We start from the raw sequence: 6,674 nt of genomic DNA on the forward strand, positions 1-6,674 counted from the left end.
ACCTGACAGCAACCAGGGAGTGAGGGGCATTTTTTTGTTTGTTTGTTTTTTTAAAGAGCCAGGATGCTAGGGCTGGCGGCTCATAGCAGAGCCCCCCATGCAGTGTGGGGCATTGGGAATCGTGCCCCCACCAGGCAACAGCCAGTGAGTGCCAGTTGTTTTTTTTTTGTTTGTTTCTTTGTTTTTAAGAGCCAGGAGACTGGGGCCAGGAGCGGCAGCAATTGTTGGGGCTGGGAGAGCAGGTGGAGAATGGGGCCTGTTTGATTCAGAGATTCAGCCAATTTGGCAGCAGCCGTATCTCCAAATGAGATTCAGCCTAATTGATTTGTGACAGTGATTTAAATGACTGAATCGAATCACTGTCCCCCGAATTGGCCAAATTAGAATCCAAAGTGAATACTAGCCATTTCACACAGGCCTAATAGCCTACTGTGCACTGTTATTAGGCTAATGCACAGTAAGCATCACTTCTAGCACTACTGTGCAGTAACTCTAGGTACTATGCAGTTAGTTGCTACTTTATTTAGGAAGTACTAAACTAAATACACAGTATCTAAGACACATTAATGAATGTGTAGATGTGCCCACAGATCACAAAGTGTAATAGGTTTTCAAATAAGAAAACATTAAATGGAAATATCTTTGTGGGGTTCCAGAGCAATTCATCATGGTTCAATGCTATTCAGCATTTTCATTAGGTATCTCGCTAATTGGCAAGAAGGTTAAAGACAGGAAAGACTAAGACTCAGGAACAGGCAGATGAAGGAAGTGTGAGGAACTCTGGGAGCTGAAATCCAGAGAAAGGACATAAGGGTCCCTATAATTGAGGATGTGGAAAAGGGTGCTATGGCCATGGGAGGGACAAAGGGCAGTAGGGGCCACCATATTGAGAGCTGAGTGAAGAACTAGTATGTTATAAAGAGAAAGAAATAATCAGAGCTGGGTCTATAGAGACCTAAAACAAAAGATATTATACTCCCTGAGAAGCAAGAGAGTTGTAGACTTCTTTCTCACAGGACTGTGTGTAGGTGGTATAATTCCTGTGTTGCAAAGTTAGGATAGCTCATTTATATTTTAGTGAAATACCTAAAACCTGTCAAAAATGACTAACCCAGAAAAGTATTGTTTCTGAGAAGAAGAGGAAGAATAATTCAACAAGTGAATTAAATTTGTGCATTGGAAAATCCCTAGTATGTTGGTTATATTATCTGTTGGAGAAAAGCAAGAAAACAGACAAGGGATGCTACTGCATTATCCTCTAGCTTTTATCTGTGGTATCAAGTAGGGTTGGGATATTGTGTACGATGATATTTTCTATACCCTTACAATATAAGGCACAAAGTAATATAGCCTGGTTTGGAAAGCAGAGAAATGAACATGGCTGGCATAATGATCAAATTGGTAGTACCTAACAGTAACCGAAGAAACCTAAACAATGGCACTTATGACTAATCAATTACTTTACTTAAAATAGTTATAGGTTGCTGTCTAAAAATACGTTATATAGATAAGACAAAGAAGTGTCCCAATACAGTCCAAGGAACAGAATGTAGATTACTATTCTCCCAATTATAAACATGTCCCAATTATTCAAAACATATCTCCATGGGATTTTGAAATGGGATTTTGAAATCAAAGTCAAGCAGGGAAATTATATAAGAGATTTATGAATCAGCTTTGAAATGTCTCTAAAAATAAAACAAGAGGCTAGAAATGTCAGCAGAATAATAGGGAGCATTAGTGGACTCTAGATAGGGAACTTCTCTAATAAATCAAAAAGATATTCAGATTTTTTTTTTTAAATGAATAGATTCAATTAGAAGAAGAAAGTTACTTTATCCACTTATTAGAAGTTAAAAGGGAGTATTTAAAGAATAGTTAACATTTATAAATATGCATGATATTGCTAATGTGTTATATGGAACTCCAATAAGGGTTCATGAAATAAGAAGTATAAATGGCAATAATGGCAACAATGACAATTTAGCCGCCATGGTTAAAGAGTTGGTGTAGCGCAATACCTACTTATATATTTACAACAACAGTAAATACTAATTACCAGCAAGAAAATGTTAAAATCATGGTAAAGGAGCCTTGTATTTTCTGAAATTTTAATAAAGCGATTTGGCTACCTACAAGCTATATAAGTGATAGGAACATGGAGGCGTATTTCCCAGTTTCCATATAATAAATTATGAAAAGTGAAATTATAAAGCAAATAAAAGCAATAAGTGTGGCTTCCCCAGTATGACTGAGTGATTGAAATGGACAGCGAACATAAAGCACGTGTGCCACACAGCAAGCAATGTAATTATAGGGGGAAAGCATATCTAATCAGTGCTGATAGTGTGAATGCTTAAGGTGCTTTACTCTTGACGTAAAAATATAATTGGTCTATTTGCTGGAGAGCTATAAAGTCACCTCAGATACTTACACTCCTGCCAGGAGGTAATAGGGTGCTGGTCTTTTGCTCATCCCACCCCACAGTAGAGAAGCAGCTGCAGGGAAGAGGCAGTTTTGTGCTTGCAGATCAGCTACTGGTCAGGGACTGGTCTGAGAGTAGTAGCAGTGGCTGACACCCTGAGAGTTATCTCTTGTATTACCCAGTACTTCCCCTCTCATCACAATCCACTGTCTCTTCCTGAGCCATTTCTTTACCCACCTTATACCTATAACCCCTGTCTTCTTCACCTTTGTTAATAATTTCCTAAATGGCATAGATGGAACTTAACTGCATCAACACCTCTGACAAGACCTCTGGTAATGGCTATTTAAACCCTGCCAACTATAACACCAAGTTGATGTAAAAAGAAAGGTCTTACCGTGGGCCAATATGTGTATTCCATCTTTCAGTGCATGAGCTTTGAGGTCACTTTGTACATCTATTTCCCTAGATCATGATTTATTTTTTAAAACGAATCATCTATAAACAGACAAGAAATCTGATTCCAGATATGATGAACCAGCCACCAGATTGATGGCTTTAAAAGCCTACAATTCATTATTTTGGCAGACAGCTCGGTATAAGGATAGTTCAACAAATCTTTGTGATTTTTCTCGTGTTTTATATATAACCATAGATATAACAAAATACTCTCTTATTCCCTTTCCATTTTTAAGGAAAAAGAAAATTACCATGACAATTTTATTTAAACATTCTAAAAGTATTCACCCCAGAATGTGAGAAAAACATGCAAGTTTCAGCCTGAAAGTTAAAATTACAGGTTTTTGGAATTAATAGAAAAACACTAATTACTAGCTAAACTCATCTAAATGTCCCCTGTACCCAATGATATAGAGTGGAAATGCCCAAATATACTAGAGGCCACAACCAACAAAAGTTTTGCGTTTTTCCAACAAGTCTCCTTCTCTGATAATTTTTCTTTTTGCCTCTTAGGTTGCCTCATTTTCTTTCCATTCTTCTATCCTCAAACATTCATGCACCCCCCAAGGATGAGAGATCACAGCTGCGCCCCGAGGCTGCTGGGACCCAGCCAGGTCCCAGCACTGGGAGGTATACTGTGGGAACCCAGTGTCCGCACCTGCAGGACTCTGGGTCCCAGCAGCTGCAGGGTGCTGCTGGAACCCAGAGTCCACAGCTCCTGGGGCTGAGAGTCCCCAGCAGTTGTGGAACGCACAGCCCTGGCTGGGCAAAGTGCACCCCTGTGGCTGTTTGTTCAAATGAGATAAGCTCCAAAGCAGTGCGTGACTTTACGTTACAAAGGGAGCATCTACACTTGCAAATAATCTACAGTAAAATGTTCCCATGTTAAACTACATGTGCAGGGATGCAGAAGTAGATTTGCTGCTCCTAGCAACAGACTGCTCCCTCCCTGCAGCCCTGCACAGCCCCTGAAACAGCCTGAGGGAGCTCTAGGCTCCCACTGGGTGCTAGCCCAGGGGCTGGCAGGGAGCACAGGACCAGAAGACAGCTGTCTTCTGGGGGGCGGGGAACTAGGACATTGCTCCCTGCCCGGGAGCTACCTGCTGCCAGGCCAGGGTCCACCAGCAAAGCCCAGGTGAGAACAATGTCCCCCTGCCCTGGCAGCAGGGAGCTCCCAGCACCCATTTCCCAATCACGATCAGGGAGTGGGAGCTTGGAGATCCTTATCTTCCAGCACCAGCTCTGCAGTTGTGGGGCTGGCTCTGGGAAATTCTTATCTCCCAGTGCAAACTGCATTGTCACAGGGCCCGGGCTGGGAAATTCTTATTTCCCAGCACCAGCTGTGTCGCTGGAGGGCCAATCCCAAGAGATTCTGATTTACCAGCCTGAGCTCCACAGTCGCAGGGTCAGTGCCAGGAGATTCTTATCTCCCAACCCAAGCTCAGTGATTGTGGTACCTAGGCTGGGAGATAAAAATCTCTCAAGCCCTGCTCCTTGATCATGACGGTGATGCTTACTGCACAGTAATTAGCTCTCACCTCAAGTAAAGTGTTTCCTGTAGATGTGCCCAAAGAGTAATTATGGCTGATTAAATTAGATTTTCTTAACACACTTATTTTATGGGCAGTTGACCTGAATTCTCCTACAGCCATAACAAGGACTCATAATGAGGTCCAATGTGATCCTGAGGGATCAGTGGCACTATGCCATCCATCCACTCTGCAGCCCTCTCCTCTGCTGCAAACTCTGCACCTCCACTGTGTCTGCACATACACACACTACAGAGGAGATGGGAAACAGCAGTATTGGTAAGCGCAGGCAGAGAGACTTACAGCCCACGGTGGGCTTTTGGGTCACAAGGAGAAGCCCACACCAGTAAAAGGTTGCCAAGCCCTGGCTTGTGATAATATAGCACCCTGCCCTTTTCATATTAGGATGCATAAGATTACTTCATTTACTACAGAAACTAATTGATATTTGTCTATAAATACAGTAGGAAACCTATTTTACCAACAGCTCACAATAGTTTGGGAAAGCAAGTGGAAAGACACCTTTTGCAGAAGTCATAATGAAACTGCTCAGTTAGAATTTGATTAGACTACTAAGGCTAACACTCCTAATCTAGTGAAATATTTTTGAGAATTGACATCTCAGCCACAGAGTGTTAAATCAGCATCTTGTGGCCACCAAGATCACACACTACCAAAGATATAAAAATACATTCATTAAGACAAAAAGAATATGCTACAAAGATTCTTATACCCCTACTCATTGCCATAATATCTGATCACCTCTAGGTCATACATAAACATAGGGATTGGTAGCTGACAGTCTAGAGGCTGGATTCATCTCATGGAATGATTTCATCAAGCCTACAAAACTAGCTTATCTTGCTGGGATCCTAGACCCCAGCTGACTTCCTGGTCTTTGGGTGGGGGGCTGGACTTGATCTTCCAAGGTCCCTTCCAGCCCTAATGTCTATGAAATTTATGTATAGCCACCTCCATGTTCTTTGAGCTGCCCATCTCCTACTCACAAGGTCTCACTCAGTGCAGTTACATCAATGTTGTGCCACTTGAGTTCTTACGCCACCACTGCAGTGCAGCACTCTGGTGTTCACCATTAGGATTGTCCACAAGGGTCCTGATGTTCCAGGTTCCAAGAATGGTGTCTTGATTGGTTTGTTTTGACTGCAGTAAAAGTGAGCCAACAGGATGCAGTTAGGAAGAAATACAGTATTGTATTAAACAAGCTATGTTTAGGGTACCTTTTCTAGCACCCTCCCCATGGGGGGTAAGCGGAGCAGATCCTGAAGAGACCTTCTCAGTCAGTTACAGCTGCTGAATTACACTCCTGTCTTATCCACGATCTAGGCAACCTTCTCTTAACTGCCGCCTCCATGCTTGTTTATGACTAGGAGCTTCCAGACCTCACAATCCTACTCCTGTCACCATTAGCTGGTTGCCAAAGGTCTTCAGGAATGTGATGGCAAATCTGTTTTCATGGAAGCTGCCTGTGCATAACTTCTTTTGTCATGGAGAAGCTGCTGCACACATCAGCTTCCATGTACCTTGTGACAGAACAGGACCTTAATCCTGTGTTTCAAAGCACTGAGTTTCAATGTACTGAGATCCTTTCAGCAGATTTCCTCCATTTGAAGCAGTCCTGGGCGGCAGTCTCCCACGAGTTGATATTGATGTTGTATTTTTGGAACTTGGCCTTAAGGATATCCTTGAAGTGCTTTCTCTCCCCTCCTCTTGAGCATATGCCTCAACTGAGTTGGAAGAATAAAACTTGCTTTGGAGTCTGGAGTCAGACATCTGAATGACATAGCCAGCCTGGAAAAGTTGATGTTGAATGATTATCACTTCAAAGTATTCATGGTATTTGCTTGTGAGAGGATGCTAATTTTGGTGCCCTTTTTTTCTCCCTTGGTTTTGAAGGATCTTCAGTAGGCCTGTGCCAGTTGGCAGCAAGCTGATCTGGCTTCAGTTCCAGCTGCTTCGGATGGCCACGATCCGATCCGGAGCTCTGGACTGGGTTTCCACCTCAATCCAGCCAAAGTGGCTCCAAAGTTTCTGAGCCACCTCAGAGATCCAGCCATAGGGTATAATGGGGAATCAATGAAATATCTATAACTTTGTTGTTTTTTGTCTGATCTGTATGGAACTTGCTGATGTAGCCTCTCATGGAGGCATGAAATCTGCCAAGTTTCAAGAAGATCAGTGCAGGGGGTTGGGAGGAACTGTACCCCAAATTCTTGAAAGCCAAACTCATGTCATGGCTGTTA

The sequence above is a fragment of the Crocodylus porosus genome, unplaced genomic scaffold (genome assembly GCF_001723895.1).
Source record: "Crocodylus porosus isolate Cpor-Errol unplaced genomic scaffold, CroPor_comp1, whole genome shotgun sequence".
In the NCBI taxonomy this organism is placed as follows: Eukaryota; Metazoa; Chordata; order Crocodylia; family Crocodylidae; genus Crocodylus; species Crocodylus porosus.